Source organism: Cyclopterus lumpus, chromosome 1 (assembly GCF_009769545.1).
Source record: "Cyclopterus lumpus isolate fCycLum1 chromosome 1, fCycLum1.pri, whole genome shotgun sequence".
NCBI lineage: Eukaryota > Metazoa > Chordata > Actinopteri > Perciformes > Cyclopteridae > Cyclopterus > Cyclopterus lumpus.
The window spans coordinates 842,749-866,571 of record NC_046966.1 but is presented as its reverse complement, the minus strand read 5'-3'; positions in this window follow the sequence as shown (position 1 = coordinate 866,571).

The following is a 23,823-nucleotide window of genomic DNA, read 5'->3' as shown; positions in this document are numbered from 1 at the left end:
TATTCTTATTCTAAATGAAAATAGAATTCCGCATGAGCAGAATGAAAGTGGTAGTTACTCACTTGGCTCCACAGTGGAGACCGAGTTCTAAATAGAAAAGTGAGGTAATGGAATTGAGACGGAATAAGGCAGCAACTGCAAGTGACAGGTTTAACAGAAGACGAGGGACAAGAAAGGAAGATAAAGCCCCGCTATGAGGGCAGACTGCTCTCATGCTTTGTCCTCATAGAAGACGTACATCAATACACAAATGTTCAAAACTAAATTTCATGTTTTGATTCAGTTCTGTGTTTTTTTAATGAGCTCACCGTTAGAGTGTTAGAACAGCCAGGGAGCCAAGGCTGAATAAAATGCCACTTTCTGTTGTTATTATTGTCTCAAACGGTGCGAGGCCAGACTGGAAGGTGACCCTTATCCAGTTATCTGCTCGAGACTCAAAATGATTTGAAGCCTTGGAGGCTGGGAATTTCAGGCCTTGCCAACTCCAATCTAATTTATGATGATTCATGACACTGTGACCAAAGACAGACCGCAGATATGTATTGTATAATGACAAATACATGTCCAAGTTTGAAACTAAACAGAAAATTGGCTGAGAATATGTGCACAAATGTTTAGACCTGTTACATAAAATCATTAAGATATTTGGTAAATGTTCTCCTGTGGAAAATTATACAAAATATAGATAGGAGAAATCATATTACATTCAGTGGGAGAGCCCCCATTCACAGTATGACTGCTCTCTGCCCGAAGCAAGCATACTCATATTTACTGTGAAAAACCACATTACGGTAATGGCTTGTCGAAACCATTTTCATAATTTGCATTTTCATAGTTTGTAGATTTCCGTCTCCCTAACTAGTCAAATTGACATGATTTGTTTAACAGTGAAGTTAATGTTCAGAATGTAAAGTAGTCCACAAGCAAAGATTGCATTGCTACTTTACTAAAAATGTTGTTTAAATAAGGCCATACATTTTCACACAGGGTTAGCAGTAGTAACAGCATAGTACGAATTCATGTGTAACAAATGTTAGATCCGAGAGATGAGCCCCTCACACAGGACTATCTCTCCGTTCAAAGGGTCAGGATCTCCGTAGATGTTTGGAGATCTGTTGAAGCTGGTGTCAAGGAAATGCGCCTGCTGTCTCACTGCTGTCCCTCCTGACGTCCACTCTGCTTCCACTCACAGCAACATTGGACCGGGACCCTCTTGGCCCAATGCAGGTAGCGGTTGGTCAGTTAATGGTAGCTTTCCTCTAATGGACCGTGGCTCTTGGTGAGGTGCCAGGTTATGTTTAAATAGCTAGGAATTAAGTTCTAAGGGTCTGTTTAGAGGACTAGGAACTAGAATAACTGTTCAGAACTATATTGATGTTAGGCACACACTAGTACTTAACTTTCTACAACCATGAGAACACTTCACTACTTTCATATGATAAACTTTCAGGGGAACTTTTCTTTAAATGCAGAGTATATATTTATTTCAGGATTATTAGCAGGGGCATAGCAACAGCTCAATTATTCACTTAATCCGATTACCTTACAGCTTGATCATAACATAAATCTCTGACTGAGTCGAAAAAGGCAGAGTTTAGTGTTCAAACACTGTCTCAACACACAGCTGGCCAGGCTGAGCATGAAGGAATCCCATGTTAAAAAAGTGTAGGGAGAGAAACTTTCTGAAGCTATTTGAGGGAGCAATAAGCATTTCTAGTACAGTATACTGGCCCATTTAGGGTTAGCTGGGGTTGAAGTTAAGATGAGTGGCTGAGTGAGGGCTATTGTTAGACTGGGGTAAGGTGAGGAGGGAAAAAACTATCAAAAAGATTTACTACTGCAAATATCTAACAGGTCTAAGTGTCACATAAGTGTCACATTTGATCTGTAAAACACTCCCATGTTTATATATTATATGCTCCAGATTTCTCCACCAATTGTCAGAAAGGTAAATTGGAGGTATATTGGCCCAGAATGTATCTGTTGTGTATTCAACCCGAAGGATCGGTCAACTCCTGCAAAGATGGCCCCCAGTGGGTCTATTCCTCCTGTCAGTGGTCTTTTCAAGATGTCGCATAGTTATTACCGAGCTGTCAGGTCACATCAGCCATTACCCAGGGCTTACTGTACATGGTTATGTAACCATGAACTACAGAAGTCCCATACATTACTGACGTTCAGGGCAGAGTTGGTTTTCTGAAAGACGGAAGAGGCTGGGAACTTTAAGAGTAAACAACTCGGATTGTCTCTTTGTTCATTTTTACACTTATTTTTTACCTGACTAGAAAAATGTATGTGAACGCCTCTCAAGTCAGGGCAACATCTCAAAACAAGTTAACATATTGATTAATCTGTAGAACGACTTCCCAACTGGGGAACAGAACCATCCGAGGGGCGGGTGAATGCGTCATTGTCTGCCATTCTAGTTTTCATATGAATTGCTCTGCGCCAACCTGCAGGTTTTTAATCTGTGCTTGCTGCCTTTCCAAAACTAGTTAGTTTTTGTTCATCAAACTGCTAACTGTCTAATATCAAGGGCTGTGGGGTTCTGGAAGTCAGTCGTTTCTTGCAAATCATCTTCCAAGTAAAATGACAGGCAAGATATGTCATGATGTGACATGTCTGTTCAGTTAAACTCCAACAACACAAACAGCAGGTCAAATAACCTAAGCGACTTCTGTCTATTATTTTAGTTGTAATTTTCTTCTGATTTAAAGCAATTTCAAGAGTTTTGTCAACATTCACAAATTATTTTGTGGCACTTTCTAATTCCTTTCTGAATGATGCAGGCGTCAATAAATGGAATGTGTTCAGGGATGCATAAAGGAGAACAATATGAAGCGATGAAGATTGGGGCAGTAATACCAGCAACAATTTCAATCTCTTTTCCCCTGAGTACTCTACTTTCTGAGTGGAGTAAAAAAATAACTTTTAGAGCAAATTTGATTTGATCATAAATGCAGCTGTGGGTGTAACTTGAAGCTTAAGTACTTATTATATCACACTCCAAAAGCAGTAAACATCTTTTTTTTATGTTCACACATTTGTAACAAATTAGGTTGACTTGCCCTGCTAAAGGGAACTATGAGCTGTGTGAATCAAACCAACTTTACTAAATGCAGCCTACCAACTGTACTGCCATGGCTACAGCCATCAGAAAAGGCTTTGTACAATCAGAGGGAAAGACAGATGTTTAGTACAGAAAAGAGAGTAATCACAGTAAAAACCTTACCCACTGCTTTTTCATTAGCATGAAGTGAACAATTACAGTCAATTCTAATCTGTATGTAAGAGAGAGTTCAGAGCCTTTGAATGCATCCAATATGAACATGTGTGTATTTGTGTATGCAAGTTGGATACGTGTTGTTGAATGTAAGCACCATCATTTGTAATGAACGAAGCGCAGAGGTCCCAGCTTCATGAGCTCAAGTGATTCAAACTAACGTAACTCGATTAGATGCTGTTTGTCAAGATAAACTGCTATGAAATGAGACAGTGTATACTCATGGAAAGTTACATAACACCATTTAAATGATGTTTATGCTTATTCTTTGTGAGTCTGATAAAAGAGTTTCATTCAGTCTTTTGTACATTTCAAAATTTACTTTTCTTCGTAGGGTAGACATAGTTACGTATCATTGTTCTAAATGCTACACTCTAACACTTAGTTAAAGGCTCGTGCACTAGATACTAGGTGTGCACTAGGTGTGAATGTGTGAGCCTGCGTGTGTGTGTGTGTGTGTGTGTGTGTGTGTGTGTGTGTGTGTGTGTGTGTGTCTATTCCTGCTCTTAGAGTAAATCTATTTGAAGTTCAGCCTCCAGACATTTCTGTGGAAGGAGGTCATTCTGCCCCGTCTTCACATGTATTTTAAGCTGGCTTCTAGTGGTGGGCTCTGCAGACGAACATGCCCCCCAAACAAATTGCAGACAACATGTGTTATCTTAGATAGATTGTTACTTCATTTCAAAAGTCATATCAAGTAACCACCGTCTTGCCAAAGACCCACTCACACGTTGCTCAAGATGTACACAGCAGGAGGCGAGGAGGTGATGCTCACAGTGAGTTGATGTGATAGAAAAACTGTGTTTTAGCTGAATTGTATTCAAATACAGTCTGACACGAACCCTAACCCTGACGGGGAAATCCAAAGTTAGAGTTCGCTGTGTCCCTTTTCAACTCGTTTCTCCAGTGGGTGTTCATTGGAGACTTTGTGCAATGATAACTTTAATGTGCACACTCAAGTAGGACACACTGTTGCTGGGTAGTGTTGACCTCTCCCCACAGCTGTGACACAAAATGCCCAAATGGAAACAGGATTTACGTATATGGAGATTAGATATTGTCCTTGTACATGCTCAGTTTGCCTCCTGATACTATGTTCATAATAGATTGTTTCCCCTGCAGCCTCACATACATAATGTGCTGTTAGGTCCTGTGAATATAAATATGACAGCAGTATCTTCTTCTCAAAGAGTTTATAGTCAGTGATGCCCACAATATGGATCTGTCAGAATTAATAAAAGCCTATCACATTCTTAATATTTTGAAAAGAACCACATTTTGAAAAGATTTCTGCTAAAAGTGTAGGTTAACAACAACTGGGACCATAGTCACATTGGCATGTTTTTTTTACAGACAGCATCATTTGTTATGAAAAGCAACAACTTTGTAATCCTACATTTACTATTGTGAAAAAGAAAAATGTCTGATAATGAGGCTCTGTTGAATGCAGAGCACCCCCCCACCCCCATTCCCTTCATCCCCTCAGACACACATACACTGCTGTCAGAGTCCTTCAACGGAAACAGCTTTTCCTCAAGAGCTGCCTTCCAAAAACACTTGACAAGAACCAAAATTGGCAATTCATTCCTTCATTTCTTTCCTTTCTTTTTCACCCATCTCATTTTTTATTGATCGCAATCACTTGTTCCCTGCACATGTTCAAATTGCAGAGCGGATGTTTGTCTTTTTTCCTCTCCAACTCCAAGAATAATAGCCTAATCAAGGCAAATTGGTGCTAATCTTCTCACTCTTTAACGGGACATTTAGAGAGTGGAGCCAAAAACAATTTCAATAAGAATGAATAGGATACGCAGAGGAATATATTGTATAGGGAATAACTGAGAGGCAGATAGACAATGTCAAGCAGTGATCCAGTGAGAAACACAAGAGACACAGATGGAGAGACAGTGAGAGACCTCGAGTGCCACCTACCAACTTGTTGAAAGGTCTAGCAGTGGAATGGCACTGGTCCGCTGCCAACGTGTGTCATTCCCTTCTGTGCTTGCAAAACTAAGGACAGAAAGACAAGGAAATGTATAAAATCAGAAATAATAACTGGCCAGGCCCTGATGCAAGCATCAACCCAACGGCACAAATCACCTTCCTGTATGCTCGTCTATGTTCTTACAATGACAATGACAAATTGTTGTTTTCATTCAATCAAACAGCAACATTTCATGTTCAGAAAGATTATTGTAAACACTTCATATGACGTCCATATAATAATCATAATTTGCTTATTGCGCTGTATAGTTATAGTTATAAGCACTCTTATAAGCACGTAAATATTATACTCAATTGACACCAAGTATTTCTCATACTGCTTATAAGTCATTATTAAATGCTTTATGATGTCTTATGCGATCAAAGAACTATTCTTCCTCACTTTCTCATTTGTTTCAACCTTCAGTTCTGATGAACAAAAGAAACATCCAGAAGAAAGAAATTGTGGACGACAAGGAAATGGGAAAGTGGCTGAAACTATCCCTGCATTCAAAAGTGGTCTGTGTCCAGTTTCCTCTTTGTAAATTCACTAATAAATGTTTATGAATATTTCATTTGTTCAGGAATTTCTACGATGTCATTTGTCTATGCCAAGGTTAAATACATATGAGTCGATAGAGATTGTGTCCACCTCTCAACTTTCATGTGGCCAAAGACTGTTTCCCCAGAGTAAAAGGGCCATTTTGACAGCGGGATTAGTGTAATGCTCTTTAGACCAACGAGAGACGCCAGGGTGTGGCTGACAGAGAGAGAGGGAGAAAGATAAAGCAACTTGTTATAGTGATCACATTAAAACTCAGAGAAAAAATGCTAGAATGGAAGAAAACACACACACACACACACATTAGAGACATGAGAGGTCCAACTCTTCAATGTGACATTGGGCTAATCAGATTTGAGGGAGAAGTGTTGGATAAACAAATCGCTCTCTCTCCATCCCCAGCCCCCCCTCTCTTCTACAGTATCTCTCCCCCACTCACTAATCAGTAGAAGAGCTTTTAGAGTGCAGGGAGAGAATCATATTTACTCACTAATTCATGCCAACAGCCAAATCTACTCCATGACGATGAATAAACAACTATTTACCCCATAACCACTCTTCACACGGAAAAACCAACTCTTTTACAAAAGCCACAAAGCGTAATAGCAGCAGGGCACCACCAGCCAAATGAAAGGGATTGTGAGATACATTCTGGTAATATGCATACAACACATGTTTGTGAGGAGTCTTTTGATATGAAACAGACTATTTCTGTATTAAGGATTAAAGAAAAGCAGTTTGTGTCCACATCTGACAATGTATAAAACCAGCAGCTACACCACGAGCAATCAAAATAACAAATGATCAATATAGACATTCGAACATATATTAATTTATATTTTATGTCTGTAAAAGAACTCAAGTTGTTGCTAGTTTCCCTTTCAATGTGGTTCAGGTTGAATGCAGTCACATAATCAGAAAAACAGGAATAGATACAAATGTTATGTCTTGGTTTGTCCTGTGATACGGGCAGTAACAGCACACAGAAGTCAAAGTTTGGTTGAGTTTGGTACTGCAGGAAAAACAAACAAATGCATTCGGATACGTTTCTCTTCATTTATTTAAATTTTTTTAAGCATGTTTTTAAGCAGCTTGCGGTGGCTTTTAGTAACTGTTTTCAATGAGTGAAGCATTTTGCTTGCTGCTTTGCCGTTGACGCTGCATGTATTTTGTCCCCTGGCAGTACTAGTCAAAAGAAAAAACTCTTCAGAAAATCTCATTCATCTAATCAAAGTGTTCAACTTTGATTTGTGCCAACTGCTTGCTGGTGTCGCGTGTGAGAAAACTGAACACTCTTTTTTTGGTATAATTACTTTGCAACTCACTGCAGTTTTCCAGCAGTGCTGCTACCACGGTAAGGAGACAAAAGGGCTTTAGATTCAAACCATGCAATAATGCATTCCAGTCTGTCACAGGACTCACTCACCGATTTGCATTCACACCTACAGAGTTTTCTGTTCACCATCAGATGGACTCTTTGGTCAGACATGACTTGGACTCTTTAGTCAGATGGACTCTTTGGTCAGACATGACTTGGACTCTTTAGTCAGATGGACTCTTTGGTCAGACATGACTTGGACTCGTTAGTCAGATGGACTCTTTGGTCAGACATGACTTGGACTCTTTAGTCAGATGGACTCTTTGGTCAGACATGACTTGGACTCTGGTCAGATGGACTCTTTGGTCAGACATGACTTGGACTCTTTAGTCAGATGGACTCTTTGGTCAGACATGACTTGGACTCTGGTCAGATGGACTCTTTGGTCAGACATGACTTGGACTCTTTAGTCAGATGGACTCTTTGGTCAGACATGACTTGGACTCTTTAGTCAGATGGACTCTTTGGTCAGACATGACTTGGACTCTTTAGTCAGATGGACTCTTTGGTCAGACATGACTTGGACTCTGGTCAGATGGACTCTTTGGTCAGACATGACTTGGACTCTTTAGTCAGATGGACTCTTTGGTCAGACATGACTTGGACTCTGGTCAGATGGACTCTTTGTTAAGACATGACTTGGACTCTTTAGTCAGATGGACTCTTTGGTCAGACATGACTTGGACTCTTTAGTCAGATGGACTCTTTGGTCAGACATGACTTGGACTCTGGTCAGATGGACTCTTTGGTCAGACATGACTTGGACTCTTTAGTCAGATGGACTCTTTGGTCAGACATGACTTGGACTCTTTAGTCAGATGGACTCTTTGGTCAGACATGACTTGGACTCTTTAGTCAGATGGACTCTTTGTTCAGACATGACTTGGACTCTTTAGTCAGATGGACTCTTTGGTCAGACATGACTTGGACTCTTTAGTCAGATGGCCCCTTTGGTCAGACATGACTTGGACTCTTTAGTCAGATGGACTCTTTGGTCAGACATGACTTGGACTCGTTAGTCAGATGGACTCTTTGGTCAGACATGACTTGGACTCTTTAGTCAGATGGACTCTTTGGTCAGACATGACTTGGACTCGTTAGTCAGATGGACTCTTTGGTCAGACATGACTTGGACTCTTTAGTCAGATGGACTCTTTGTTAAGACATGACTTGGACTCTTTAGTCAGATGGACTCTTTGGTCAGACATGACTTGGACTCTTTGGTCAGATGGACTTTTTGGTCAGACATGACTTGGACTCTTTAGTCAGATGGACTCTTTGGTCAGACATGACTTGGACTCTGGTCAGATGGACTCTTTGGTCAGACATGACTTGGACTCTTTAGTCAGATGGACTCTTTGGTCAGACATGACTTGGACTCTTTAGTCAGATGGACTCTTTGGTCAGGCATGACTTGGACTCTGGTCAGATGGACTCTTTGGTCAGACATGACTTGGACTCTGGTCAGATGGACTCTTTGGTCAGACATGACTTGGACTCTTTAGTCAGATGGACTCTTTGGTCAGACATGACTTGGACTCTGGTCAGATGGACTCTTTGGTCAGACATGACTTGGACTCTTTAGTCAGATGGACTCTTTGGTCAGACATGACTTGGACTCTTTAGTCAGATGGACTCTTTGTTCAGACATGACTTGGACTCTTTAGTCAGATGGACTCTTTGGTCAGACATGACTTGGACTCTTTAGTCAGATGGCCCCTTTGGTCAGACATGACTTGGACTCTTTAGTCAGATGGACTCTTTGGTCAGACATGACTTGGACTCTGGTCAGATGGACTCTTTGGTCAGACATGACTTGGACTCTTTGGTCAGATGGCCCCTTTGGTCAGGCATGACTTGGACTCTTTAGTCAGATGGACTCTTTGGTCAGACATGACTTGGACTCTGGTCAGATGGACTCTTTGGTCAGACATGACTTGGACTCTTTGGTCAGATGGCCCCTTTGGTCAGGCATGACTTGGACTCTTTAGTCAGATGGACTCTTTGGTCAGACATGACTTGGACTCTTTAGTCAGATGGACTCTTTGGTCAGACATGACTTGGACTCTTTGGTCAGATGGCCCCTTTGGTCAGGCATGACTTGGACTCTTTGGTCAGGCATGAACTGGAACACTGAAGGAGGCATTTTGCTACTTTTTTGTTCACAGAGATAATCATTATCAGAAAGAAAATAAATAAAGATTAATTGATGACACAAATGACAAGCGAGGAAGAGGCGGTCCAAAGAGCATTTGGTTGGCACTGCTGCAGTGATGAGACACATACAACACCTGCATCACCTTACCATACCGCAGCAAGTCCATCTGTCTAATGATTTCTACTCACAATTATCTAACAGCACTTCAGCACTCCGTGACAAGAACATTAACCTTTCCTATTTATATACTGTAGATACAATTCAATCATAAATAGTTAATTCCCAAAAATAAATGAGTGTTGCTAATACATACATGATATTTGAAGAAGAAAAAATAATAATTGTTTATAAATTTGTGTTTGTGTATTATTCAACATGACAACCAGGTCCATAAAGAAATAGGATTCCCAGGTTGGTGTGGAAGGACTTGACTGGCCTCCACACAGCCAGCATCAGTGGCTGACTAATGCTCTTGTGACCGAATGGGAGCAAATCTCTGGAGCCAGGATCCAATATCTGGTGGAAAGGTTGAAGCCACCAAAGAGGAGACTGTTCGAGCAGAACATTAATGTTATATCTCATAAACAGCACTCAAAAGTAGTGTTACGTATCATGAATTTCAGTTGTGTGAAGATTTAGCCTATTATTATTATTTGTTTAATGTTCAAATAGTTCCACAAATTCAAGTGTCTTCATATACAACCAAAACAAATTAACAACCAAGAAAATGGTAGTTTTATCCAACTCAATTATTCATGCATTTATTTGCCTATACATTTCCCCATCAGTAACTCCATTTGTCTGTTCATCAGTGTTCTGTATCTCACTTAGCTAGCAGCTTTTTCACTGTGCCAAGGAAGCAAGATAACATTCTGCTCGTAGGAGGGCTGGCTGAGCCGCGCTGTTCCTTTTCCATATTTATGACTGAGAGGTGTGCAAGAAATTGCTTCCACACCCCCTCCCACTACATGTCTTCTTCTTCTTCTTCATCTTCTAACTATCCATCCATCCATCTGTCCGTCCCTTCATAGTACCTGGTGATCTGTGGAGTTTTCTTCTTGTGCTGAATGTACATTAATGAGTCAGTTTAAAACAGCACCACATCTTGATTTTTTTTTACATGATCTGACAGTTACGCTTTTGTCTGGAATCTAGCATTCACAGCAATCCATCCAAGTGAAGTGTTCCCCTCCAGTTGGCTTTACATCATTTTGTCTTTATCTCCGGCTGATATAAGGGATGTCGTATGTGTACAGATTGTAATTTGAGATTTTGGGCTATACAAAATCATCTGAATTGAATTAAATAAGAGCACATTGTTTATGGCTTGTTTCTTCTCCTCTTTGAGTGGACACATTATCGACTGAGTGAAGAAGTTACACAATTAGTCAGATTGAAGGATGGCCAGAGTAAGTGATGAAGTAACACCAATGGTAGAAGTGAGTAATGAAGATGTGTAGTGAGTAATGAAGTTACACCATTGGTTGGAGTGAATAATTAATTTACACCATTGGTAGAAGTGAATAATGAAGTTACACCATTGGTAGGAATAATAATAATAATCTACTGCCCTCAACCAGTACTGACCTATCCACAAATAGTGACCTTAGAAACAGCTGTATGACTTTTCTCCCATCGACCTTGGCCAATTGTCTTCAACAATTTATACTTCTAAACCTTCTACCTGTCTCTTATGCTGTGTTCACACCAAAAGCATTGCGCAAATTTGCGTGAGTTTAATTGCTGAACTATTTGTGGTTTATGGGTGTCATTCGCTTCATTCGCGATAGACGCGCCATAGAGGGGCCATGGCTTATCTTTGTGGCTTATCTCTGTGGAAAGTTATCATTTCCGCCATCCACCATGGAAGAAATAACCACTATTTCTGCTTTATACTTGTTGTGAAAATACCACGAACGTTGGAAGATCAAACGCCCTTGTGTCAGAGCATTAATATCTTGTATATATATATAAATTGTCAAAGTTGAAAAAGAAATTCAACTTACTTGCTTTATTCGCATCCATTCGTGTCTGTGCATTGACTTTTTATGGAATCTACTTCCGCTTTTGGTGTGAACGCAGCATCATACCAACAAGGCTGCTTAAAGATATTTTACCTTTAGTTAGTACCTCTCTACTAGATATTATCAATGTATCTTTAGTAACAGGCCATGTACCATAGTCCTTCAAAGTATTGTAGCCAGGCTGACGGAGTCACAGCTCTATGGAGCTGTGTATTCGTATAGACCTCAGTAGTAATGACTTCATGAACTTCTTTAATAAAAATATTCTAACTATTAGAGGCAAGATTGATGATCTCTTGCCCTCAACCAGTGCTGATCTGTCCTCAAGTGGAGTGGCCTTGGAAACGGCTGTATGCTTCATAACCAATCTTAAGGCTCTTACTCACCATTGCTCCCTGTATGCTAGGGTTGGTGGACTACATTGTCCATCCGTAGACTGAATCATTGGCATGTCCTTATTTACAAGGCAATTCTTAACGTACTTCCATCTTATCTATGCACGTTACTTCATCAGAAATATGCTGGAAGCTACCATCTTCGCTCTGTGACACATGCGCAAGGCCTACTCTTGCTATCTGTCCCCAATGTCCGTCTGAAAATGGGAAAAAGGGCTTTTAGGTTTGCTGCTCCTGCGGCTTGGAATCTGCTGCAGACTGATTTGGGTCTACGGGAGCCGGTCTCTTTAGGTGGTTTTAAAAAGAGATTGAAAGAGTTGGAGGAAGGTTCTGGTTGTAGATGTTTTTTTGACTGAGGTATGTGCACCTGTGTGAACTGGGAACTGGGATGTGATGACTTGAGTCTTAGTTTTGGTTTTACTCATTTTGTCACTGTTTTATGTTGTATGTCTGAAACTTTGTTAAATGTGCTTTTGCTGTCTTGGCCAGGAGACTCTTGTAAAGGAGATTTTTTTATCTCAATGAGGCTTTTCCTGGTTAAATAAATTTAAATTAAATAAAATGCCCTGGTGTATATTTGGATGGCTTTTCTCCCATCAACCTTGACCATCTAACCGTCTACCTGTCTCTTAGACCCCATCCCGACGAGGCTGCTTAAAGACGTTTTGCCTTTAATTGGCACCTCTCTATTGGATATCAAATTAGGATACAATGTGTCTAAAAGGCCATGTACCACATTCCTTCAAAGTAGCTGTAATTAAACCTCTCCTGAAGAAGCCCACTCTTAATCCAGAGGTGTTGGCTAACTACAGACCGATCTCTAACCTTCCCTTCCTCTCTAAGATCCTTGAGAAAGTAGTCTGAAATCAGTTGTGTGACTTTCTACATCAGAATAGTTTATTTGAGGAGTTTCAGTCAGGATTTAGAAAACACCACAGTACAGAGACAAGACTGGTGAACATTACAAATGACCTCCTAATTGCATCAGATAAAGGACTCATCTCTGTACTTGTTTTGTTAGACCTTAGTGCTGATAAAGGACTCATCTCTGTACTTGTCTTGTAAGACCTTAGTGCTGATAAAGGATTCATCTCTGTACTGGTATTATTAGACCTTAGAGCTGCGTTCGACACCATTGATCATGACATCCTATTACAGAGATTGGATCAGTCGATTGGCATTTTAGTAACCGCACTAAGTTGGTTTAAATCCTATTTATCAGATCAATCTCAATTTGTATTTGTAAACGATGAAGCCTCAATGACCACCAACGTTAATCACAGAGTTCCACAAGGTTCTGTGCTTGGACCAATTATATTTACCTTAGATATGCTTCCTTTGGGCAACATTATCAGGAAACACTCCGTAAACTTTCATTGTTATGCAGATGATACTCAATTATATCTAACAATAAAACCAGAGGAGAACAACCAGCTCGCTAAAATTGTCTTAAAGACATAAAAACATGGATGACCTGCAACTTCCTGATGTTAAACTGAAGTTATTTTACTCGGCCCAAGAATCTCGGCGTTATCTTTGACCAGGACTTGTCCTTTAACTCCGACGTTAAGCACGCGTTTGTTACTTCTAGACTGGATTACTGCAACTCCTTATTATCAGGATGCTCTAATAAGTCTCTTAAATCCCTCCAGTTGATCCAGAATGCTGCAGCTTGTGTACTCACAAAAATTAAGAAAAGAGATCACATTACTCCTGTATTAGCTGCTCTGCACTGGCTCCCTGTAAAATCACGAATCACTTTTAAAATTCTTCTCCTCACCTACAAAGCCTTGGCTGGTGATGCACCATCATATCTTAACAAGCTTGTAATACCATATAATCCCACTAGAGAGCTGCACTCACTAAAGGCGGGGTTACTTGTGGTTTTGAGTCTTTAATAGTGCTTATAGTTAGGGCTGAATCAGGTTTGGCCTGGTCCAGCCCCTAGATATGCTGCTATAGGCTTATAGGCTGCTGTGGGGCGTTTTAGGATACACTGAGCTCCTCTCTCCTCTTCTCTCTCTCCTTATGAATGAATTTGCGTCTCTTCATTGCACCTTATTAACTCTACTTCCTCCCCGGAGTCTTTGTGACCTCACATCTCATAGGGTCACATCTCCATTGGACCTGGCTGTGTCTGACGCTTCCTGCATCCAGCCTCTGGCCTAGACCTAGCCTCCTTCCCAATGGCCCTGCCTCCTTCTCTGTGACTCCTGCCTCAAAGGCCTGACCTCATTGGTCTGGCCTCTTTTGCGATGCCTCATGGCTGGTGGGCCGGCCTCCTGCCTCTGTGGCCCTGCCTCTTGCCATGGCCCTGCTGATCTGCCCCGCCCCCCCTTCTCCTCTCTTTCTTCTTCTGTTTCATGGATTGTGGAAATCTGGATCGTGGGCCATGCCTACTAATTATTCATACATTTCTGTCATATTCATTAAATGTGTTGTAACTCTGTAACGCTGTTTATCTGTTTGAAAGCACCTCACATGCTCACATGATAGGGATATATATTTTTCAATTGCAATTCTGTGGCTTCCAGGGCAGCTGGTGCAGTCCCACTCCTGCCCAAATGTGTTGCATTATTTACCATTTTCTTTGAGTTGTTTGAGTCTCCTATACTGTGTGAGATGTAATGCAGCTGATATCTCGTATAAGAAATGCTATTCATCAAATTGTTAAATGGCATCATTATAACTTTTACTATTTGTTGGTTTTATTTGATTGAGAAGATGATGTGTTTCAGCTTACCATCTCATTATGTAAAGAGTTTTGTTTTTCATATACACCACTAGCTTTGATTATGTGTAGGGTGTGTTCTTGTTTGTTTTCTTTCTCTTTTGATTGGTCATTAACCCTGAAAGCAATCAGGAGAGAAAAAAGTAACTTTTTGATAATCAAGTTTAAATGCATATAAAGTATCCCACATCGGCAACTGTTATCTAGAATACAGCAATATTCTAAACAAAACTTTCATATAATCTACAATACATCTTAATGTCCGATCATGTTTGAGCTGCAACATATTGCATGTATGATTATACTTCATACATCAACACAACTTGGATGTGTCAAAAGTCAACATGTGGCTCATTCAGATAAGTGAGAAAATGAGTATAAATATATGAAAGAGTGTATTCAGATTTTGTGGTTATATAAATGTCATGTATGATGATGTTAGATTCCTGGCCATCCTGTTTTAATACAGGTGCCTTCTTCTTCTTTTTTCTGTGATATTTGTTACAACAAATCATGTGCATTGAAGCAGAACATTTCGTGAAATAAAAATATGTCAATTTATTTGTAATAAATCTGGACTTTTTAGGACAACATTTCAGAGACCTTGGACTTAATGGTTGACCAAAGCCCTCAAACTCCATTGCTAAGAAAGGCCTTTTACAATAAACCAACCTATCCCCATTTCAACTCATCACATCAAACGGTAGATCAGGACGTCACCTTTTAACGTACCGGTCGATGTGAGTCTTTTTTTTGGATATCTGTACTTTACTTTACTATTTATATTTCTGTTGACTTTCACTTTTACTTCACTACATTTTGCAAAAAAACTGATACTTTGACTCTGATACATTTCCCCTGAAACCTTCGTTACTCGCTACAAAATCAAATCTATCTTTAGAAAAACATTTATCATGAGGCCAACGCCAGGGGGCTGTGGTGGAACACAGACTCCAAGCAATCAGGTTTGGTGAATCAGTAGTCCGAGCTTGAAGTTAAATCATTGGTTAATCACGTTAATGCGCAATTGCAAACAAATGCTCTCATGGCCACGTTTACTTTATTCCCAGTGATGCCCAGGATGCTAACTTAGCTAGCGAGCGATGACATGAGTAGATGACTGATTTCATGATGGAAGCAGAAATGGAAGCACCTGCTACGACGAAGACCAACACCCGTGGCCATATTTGCGAGAAATGTTTTCTTCTGTTGGAGTGAAAGATTCTTCGTACCGGATGATGTGCCTCTTATGCTTACCCAAAGCTACTATACATGGTGTATGTTAGGCTAATGTTCGCTAGATACCGTAAATCAAATGAAACAATTAGTGTAGTAGACAGATCGCTAGCTAGTTAGTGAGCTGAGGAAGTGTTGACAGTGGTGAGATTTTGTTGATTTGAGTCATCTTAGCTATAATCATTGCAGCACTAGTTGGCTAACGTTAGCTAACTTAACGTCAGAGTGCGCAGGCTGTGTGCACAGTGCAATTTTGAAAACCAACTTCTTTTGTAGATGAACAGGACATTTTTTAGTTTCAAGCAATGACTGGGTTGTTACTTTTGGTGCTGCTTTAGTATTGATCATGTTTTGATATTTGAGTCATTTTGTGGATGATCAGATCGAGTTATGATGGTAGCAGCCGCCCATTTGCAGATTCAGCTTGAGCAAAACCTTTTCCTATTGTGTTCAGATCAGGCCCAGAGGAGTTTACAAGGCATGTGTCCTTTCTCAAAACACTGACCTGATGCATTAAGTTGATATTTTTTGCTGAACAGAAAATTATGTATTTGCCCTCTACATCCTCTAGTCGGAATGAGCATACTTAGAAACACACCGTTACAATTCATTCTGTGTCATATTGAATTATGATCATAAGTTCATAGTAGATGCAAAAGTATACTTATATCTTATGTACAATATATTATGTTGAACATTGTTGGTCCTGGATGGTTTACCGCCAACCCAATTATTTTCAACTCCTTGTCCTTGGTCATGGTGGCTACAGCACTTAAAAGAATAAACTTCATCACTCAAAATTCTGACCCTTTGCTTTTTTATTAACAACATTTACTTGTACTTTTACTTTGACTACTTAAGTACATTTAATATCATAAAATCACTTTTGATACTTAAGTACAGTAAATAACAGATACTTTAAGACTTTTACTCAAGCAGTATTCTCATTTTCCAGTAAGGTATCTTTACTTTTACTCAAGTATTGCTTGTGGGTACTTTATACACCACTGCGTACCGGGTACCCCTTGGCATCGCTTTGGCTTCGGCAACAAAACTTAAGTACATTTGTTATGTAACTTCAGGTAGATAGCCTTTATTACTACATCAGAATAGTTTATTTGAGGAGTTTTAGTCAGGATTTAGAAAACACCACAGCACAGAGACAGCACTGGTGAAGATTACAAATGACCTCCTAATTGCATCAGATAAAGGACTCATCTCCGTACTGGTATTATTAGACCTTAGTGCTGCGTTCGACACCATTGATCATGACATCCTATTACAGAGACTGGATCAGTCAATTGGCATTTCAGGTACCGCACTAAGTTGGTTTAAATCCTATTTATCAGATCGATCTCAATTTGTATTTGTAAATGATGAAGCCTCAATGACCACCAACGTTAATCACGGAGTTCCACAAGGTTCTGTGCTTGGACCAATTTTATTGACCTTATATATGCGTCCTTTGGGCAACATTATCAGGAAACACTGCATAAACTTTCATTGTTATGCAGATGATACTCAATTATATCTATCGATCAAACCAGAGGAGACCAACCAGCTTGCTAACATTCAAGCATGTCTTAAAGACATAAAAACATGGATGACCTGCAACTTCCTGATGTTAAACTCAGACAAAACTGAAGTTATTTTACTGGGCCCTGAACACCTCAGAGATCAATTATCTGGTGATGTGGTTTCTGTAGATGGCATTTCCCTGGCATCCAAGACCACTGTAAAGAATCTCTAGTTATCTTTGATCAGGACTTGTCCTTTAACTCCCACGTTAAGCAAATCTCAAGGATTGCATTTTTTCATCTACGTAACATTTAAAAAATCAGGCACATCTTGTCTCAAAAAGATGCAGAAAAGCTGGTTCACGCGTTTGTTACTTCCAAACTAGATTACTGCAACTCCTTATTATCAGGCTGCTCTAATAAGTCTCTTAAATCCCTCCAGTTGATCCAGAATGCTGCAGCTCGTGTACTCACAAAAACTAAGAAAAGAGATCACATGACTCCTGTATTAGCTGCTCTGCACTGGCTCCCTGTAAAATCAAGAATCACATTTAAAATTCTTCTCCTCACCTACAAAGCCTTGATTGGTGATGCACCATCATATCTTAAGGAGTTTGTAGTACCATATTGCCCCACTAGAGAGCTGCGCTCACTAAATGCGGGGCTACTCGTGGTTCCTAGAGTCCTAAAAAGTAGGATGGGAGCCAGAGCCTTCAGTTATCAAGCTCCTCTTTTATGGAACCAACTTCCACTTTCAGTCCGGAAGGCAGACACAGTCACCTCATTCAAGAATAGACTTAAGACTTTCCTGTTTGATAGTCCTTATGGTTCGGGCTGAATCAGGTTTGCCCTGGTCCAGCCTCTTGATATGCTGCTATAGGCTTATAGGCTGCTGGGGGATGTTTTAGGATACACTGAGCACCTATCTCCTCTTCTCTCTCTCCTTATGGATGAATTTACATCTCTCCATTGCACCTTATTAACTCTGCTTCCTCCCCGGAGTCGTTGTGACTTCACGTCTCATAGGGTCCATTGGACCTGGAGGTGTCTGATGCTGGTGAGCCGGTCTCCCACCTTGGCCCTGCTGATGCGGCCCCCCCCCCCTCCTCTCTACCTCCTTCTGTTTCATGGAACATGGAGTTCCATTCATACATTGTCATATTCATGTAATGTGTTTATGTAACTTTGTAATGCTGTTCATCTGTACACATGACATATATTGCATCTGTCCATCTGGGGAGAGGGATCCTCCTCTGTTGCTCTCTTGAAGGTTTCTTCCCTTTTTTCCCTGTGAAAGGTTATTTTTGGGGAGTTTTTCCTGATCCGATGTGAGGTCAAAGGTCAGGGATGTCGTATGTGTACAGATTGTAATTTGTGATATTGGGATGTACAAAATAAACTGAATTGAATTGAATTATGTACGTGGAGTAAGTTAAGTTATTGTGAAAGTACTGTGTTCCCATCCACAACTTTCTTTTGAGGATGTTAGAAACGAGTAGAAACAAGGCAGGTTAAGACAAAGCTAATAGACATAAAAATGAAATGACATGAAAGCAGTTAACAGTACAGTCTCATGACAAAATATAGTAAAGGCAACACACACACTCACTCTCTATCTTCTTCTAAAAGTTCTATGTCTATTTAACATGAAGAACAGTCTTGCTGAAGGCTTGAAATCTTGACATTTCACATGAAAGCCATGCCCCTCTAGTTCCCGTGTTCGGTCAGTGGAAAGCTGCACTCTTCCTCTGTATCTCCCTCAGACTCTCAGTCTAGTTCAAAATGGCATCTCTTCGTGTGAAGTTGATTATGATAATAGACAAAAAAAACTCAGCTATAATTGTTCATCAATGAGCAATGATTTCCGAATTGATTTCAAACGCCTGAAGTGTGTGTGTGTGTGTGTGTGTGTGTGTGTGTGTGTGTGTGTGTGTGTGTGTGTGTGTGTGTGTGTGTGTGTGTGTGTGTGTGTGTGTGTGTGTGTGTGTGTGTGTGTGTGTGTGTAAGAATGAGAAATAAGTTGTGAAAGAATGAGACCAGCCACTGGTGGAAATTTGAAAATCTCTAACGAGGAGAGTGGTCGTCCCGTAACCATAAGGTCCCCGGTTCGATCCCCGCTCTCCCCATAGTTCATGTTGAAGTGTCCTTGAGCAAGACACTGAACCCCCAGTTGCTCCCTGCAGCCCACTGCTCCTTAATAACTAAGGATGGGTACAATGCAGAGAAGAATTTACCCACGGGGATCAATAAAAGTGTACATTTCTTTCTTTCTTTCTTAAAATCTGTCATTAGAGACAATAAATAGAACTAGAAAAAAAGCATAAAAGAGGCCTTATATGTTGGGATTGGGCGATATGACCAGATTATCATGATGATAAGGATGATAACAGTCCTCACATGTTCACAGTAACAGAACAATATTAAATTATGCAAAACTTAAATTATGCGCTATATTCATATATATTTTCTCTTGCTTTCTCTATGCTTCACTGCATTGTTGTATCAAGCAAGTAACATGCTAGCATCAGTCTGATTTTATAGTGCTGTTCAACTGCAAGTCTGCCACTGACTCCGACCAAAGCTCAGCTGGAATAAAACTGGAACCAAAACTCCTATCTTGATGAGCAATCAACCCTCCATCATTTGGGCTTTTGGAAAAGGCAATGATATATAACGTTGGGGAGACTATACGAGGATTGATTGGTTGGATTCACTGATATCAGCAGGCCCTTGTGTAAAATAGCGCTTAGTGTCTATACATTGTGGCCAGTTTGTATTGCAACAAGTGCGACTGAGCCATAGTCGTTTCTATCTGTTTGCGTTTCTATCTTCAGCTTTTTATGGACAATCATTTTGTATATTGTGGTTTTTCTTAAGGCAATATCATCAGTTGGACGATTTCAACATGGCCAACCCTAAAGCTGCTGTTATTTTGGTGTAATACTGGAAACCTGTTATCATTGCTCGAACATGCTCATTTTTTTAATTGTATTGAGTTCACATTATTTTGCAACTGCTGCTCTGACTGACTCTAAAACATGCATTCTAGTGTTCGTCTACCTGCTTCTTACATTTGATTACATTTCTTTCATTTTTCATTGGATTTTGTTGCCTTGGTTACCATGTTCAAACGGACAGATAAACACACACACACACACGCACACACACACACACACACACACACCAACTCACATACACTCAACCTGTGCAGAGAGCGGTAACTATGTAATGGCAACAGCTGCAGATGACCTTACATGACCCTTCAGGTTGTCATGGCAGCATCAGCCTTGTTCCCACACCACCACGCTTTTCCATTACTGTGCAACATAATTTATTTATGAAACCTTCACTTTACAGGCTTATTGTGCTGGTGTCTCAAGAAACATGAATGTGGATATTTTTGTTTCTGCGTGCTTGTGTGTTTGATGCATGAGGCTGTGTGCCTGCATGTTCAGGCTTGCAGCCATTTAAAAAGCTGCAGCCAGGCTGAGATTCCTGTGGGATGGATTCATAGATAGCTAGGTAGATATGTGAGGAGGGAGTAGCAGAATGAAGCTCAATCTCCATCTTTGTCATTTATGCACTCCAGAGCCTTCGCCTGATTGGGACAGCTTACCCGAGCAAGGACATTAATGTTGAGAAGGACCAAAACAACTAAATACATACATACACATAGTTTATCAGAATGTTTTTACACCAGCTATCAGATAAAACAAATATAGTGGAACTATTTGAACCTCAGAAGAGGAGGAGGGGGGACAATGGTTTTGTCTGAGCACATGCAGTACAGTAGATATAAACATAGCAGCACATAATCAGACATTCACCTGGGCATTCCAGTTATACCATACTGAATAATATAATTATTAGAAAAACATGATGTTGTGATAACACAATAATAACTAATTGCTGATCTGACATTTGAAAAATATTGGTTTAATTTGAACTTTAAATACCTTAAAGAACTGTGCCGTTAGTGCCGATTCATATTAAAGCAATGATATATCATACCACACAAAATGTGACCTGGCCTACCTGAGATATTATATACAATGAGTCTGTGTGCAATAACCTTGTGTGTGTCTGGTCCCTGTCACTATCTTAGGCGCCTGCAGACTGAAGGAAAGCATCTGGTTTCAGCATCTGGACAAACACACACACACATTGATAGAGTCAGTGAGCGGACACCAAGAAGGTTATCTGTGATCAAAGCTTGCAGTTACAGCACACACACGCACACACACACGCACACACACACGCGCACACACACACAAACACACAAATGTCTCCCTTTCTTTCCCTCTGTCTTTTTTACACATACAGAGCATGATAACACAGTAGATATATACTTTAGCATCAGCAACCTCCAGCAACTTGATAATCCAGACAGATGTTGTCTATGTCTTCACTGACTTTCATTCCCTAACATATGCTAAGATTTAGCTGTGGGGATTACACACTGTGTCCCTTAAAGGGAAACATTGCAGATTGTCAACCAGCCTCTAAAGATGATTCAATACGCAATACATGGTCTGCAACAACAAACAAAAACAACAGAGTTAACCATGTAGGATTCAAAATAGTATTAATACTCAGCTAGCTGCGGTATTAGGGAGTGTAGCAGAGGGACACTGGGTGGTCTTATGCTGCGTTCACACCAAAATCATAAGACCACCCCCCAGGAAGCCCTGCCAGGCTTTGAAGAAAATGTAACAAAGTGGCCAATCCGTGGAATTACAACTTTTGGGTCCATCACGTGATACCATTGGGCCAATATGTTTTCCCTTGGACTTGCAGTGGGAAAGAGACATCTGTAAATCAGCGGACTTGAATAGCCCTAACTTAAATCACGAGATCCTAAAAGTTACAAAATGCTCAAAAAGCTGGAAGCAATGTTTTCTCCGTTCATGTTAATGAGCCTGAGAACGAGGCTTGACCGAGGGCCGGGAGGCGGGGTTAAAGGAAGCGCAAGTGCATTGCTCTTTGGGTATCCAAAGCTGCATCCAGTTTTCTCTGACCAGCATGATTTGAGCTAGCAATGTGCAAATATTAGCCCAACAAGCCAAAGAAGGCAGCCAACACTCTTGTGTAGTGCTAGGCATAGTTTAATGTTGGGATCAGACATTATGGGCTACTTATATGAGCTAGAATACAGTAAGGAGGAATAACAGTGTGTGGAGGAGTAAAATACCCCCACAGCTGAGAGTCAAGTTCCAATAACAGTTTCCAACACTCACCTATTGGTTTGGTCTATGTGAAGTGCCATCCAACATAAAAAAGTTAAAACTGAAAATGTATACAGTCTGTGTTTGTGTGCACACTCAGTCTTTGGAAGCAGAACAAGTCGTAGCTTATTGAATGAAGGCTGGGACACGGTTTTGAGGTATGAGAAGCAGTGTAATTGGAGCTGCCTTGTTAGAGGGTTTCAACAGAGGTGATTTGTGGTGGCCCTCATCCTTACAGACCTTTTTATGTACACCAGCTAGTTAGAAATTTAGAAAGCAAGCGGAGACCAGATTGTAGTGGCATGTGTTGTGCCCTCTTATAACTCTCCTTGGCCTTGATGAGGAAACACTTTAACACAAGACCCTCTCCTCCTGTGTCTGTCTGCCATTTCTTTTGACTCTGTAGTTTCTCCCATTTGAATCTCATTACACACTACTGTGTCTCTCCATATGTCTTACTGTCCCCATGACTTTGTCTTGGTCTTATTTATCATTAGGGTCAAAGAGACTGGAGGAAATGTGAGAGGACCCGCCCGGACCAGAATACTGCTTGTGTTGTTCCATTTACTAAAGTATCATTTCTAATATTCTTATAGATTGCTCACTCATACTAATCAAGAAGTCTGCTTTAAGGGTACATTTGGGGTCTTTTCATATATGACAAGATATAGAAAAACATGTTCAAACGACTGTGTTTCTACTGTGTTTACTTGATACTTTGCCCCATTGTAACCCGTCTGCTTCCGGCTGGCTACCTGAGGCTGAAGCATCGTAAAAAGGTGTTTCTCTGACTACCTGGTGTAATTGACTCAAACCACAAGAAGCCGTTGTTACTGATTTTGATGGGAGACAGAAAACGAATGGCACGGGGAGAGCACCAATGTGGTTAAAGCTGTCCTTGAAACAGCTGAAGCTGAGTTTGAATCAACCAATCTTATTATTATTATAGTCAATAATTCAGGAAATAGAGAAGCTGTCTGTCTCATTACTATATTCATGCAATTGATATACAAATGATAAATAGATCAGCACGATAAAAAACTCTCTGAAAGGAGTTTCTACTGTATACATACAATTGCCTGTAGGTGTGAATGCGATTGTCTGTCTGTAAAAAGACGGACAGAGACTTCCTGATGGCCTGGGGAAAGAATCAGTTTTTTAGTCTCTCTTGGTTGAATTACAACAACTATTGCCAACCACAGCATGTCCCTCCCAACAGCACCACAGTAGAACTTCACTGTTCACTGCTTGGGACCGGGTTGTCAGCTCTAAGCACTCTGCTGTATATGAATATGAAGTTATTGTTTTTTAGAAGGTAATGCTACATTACT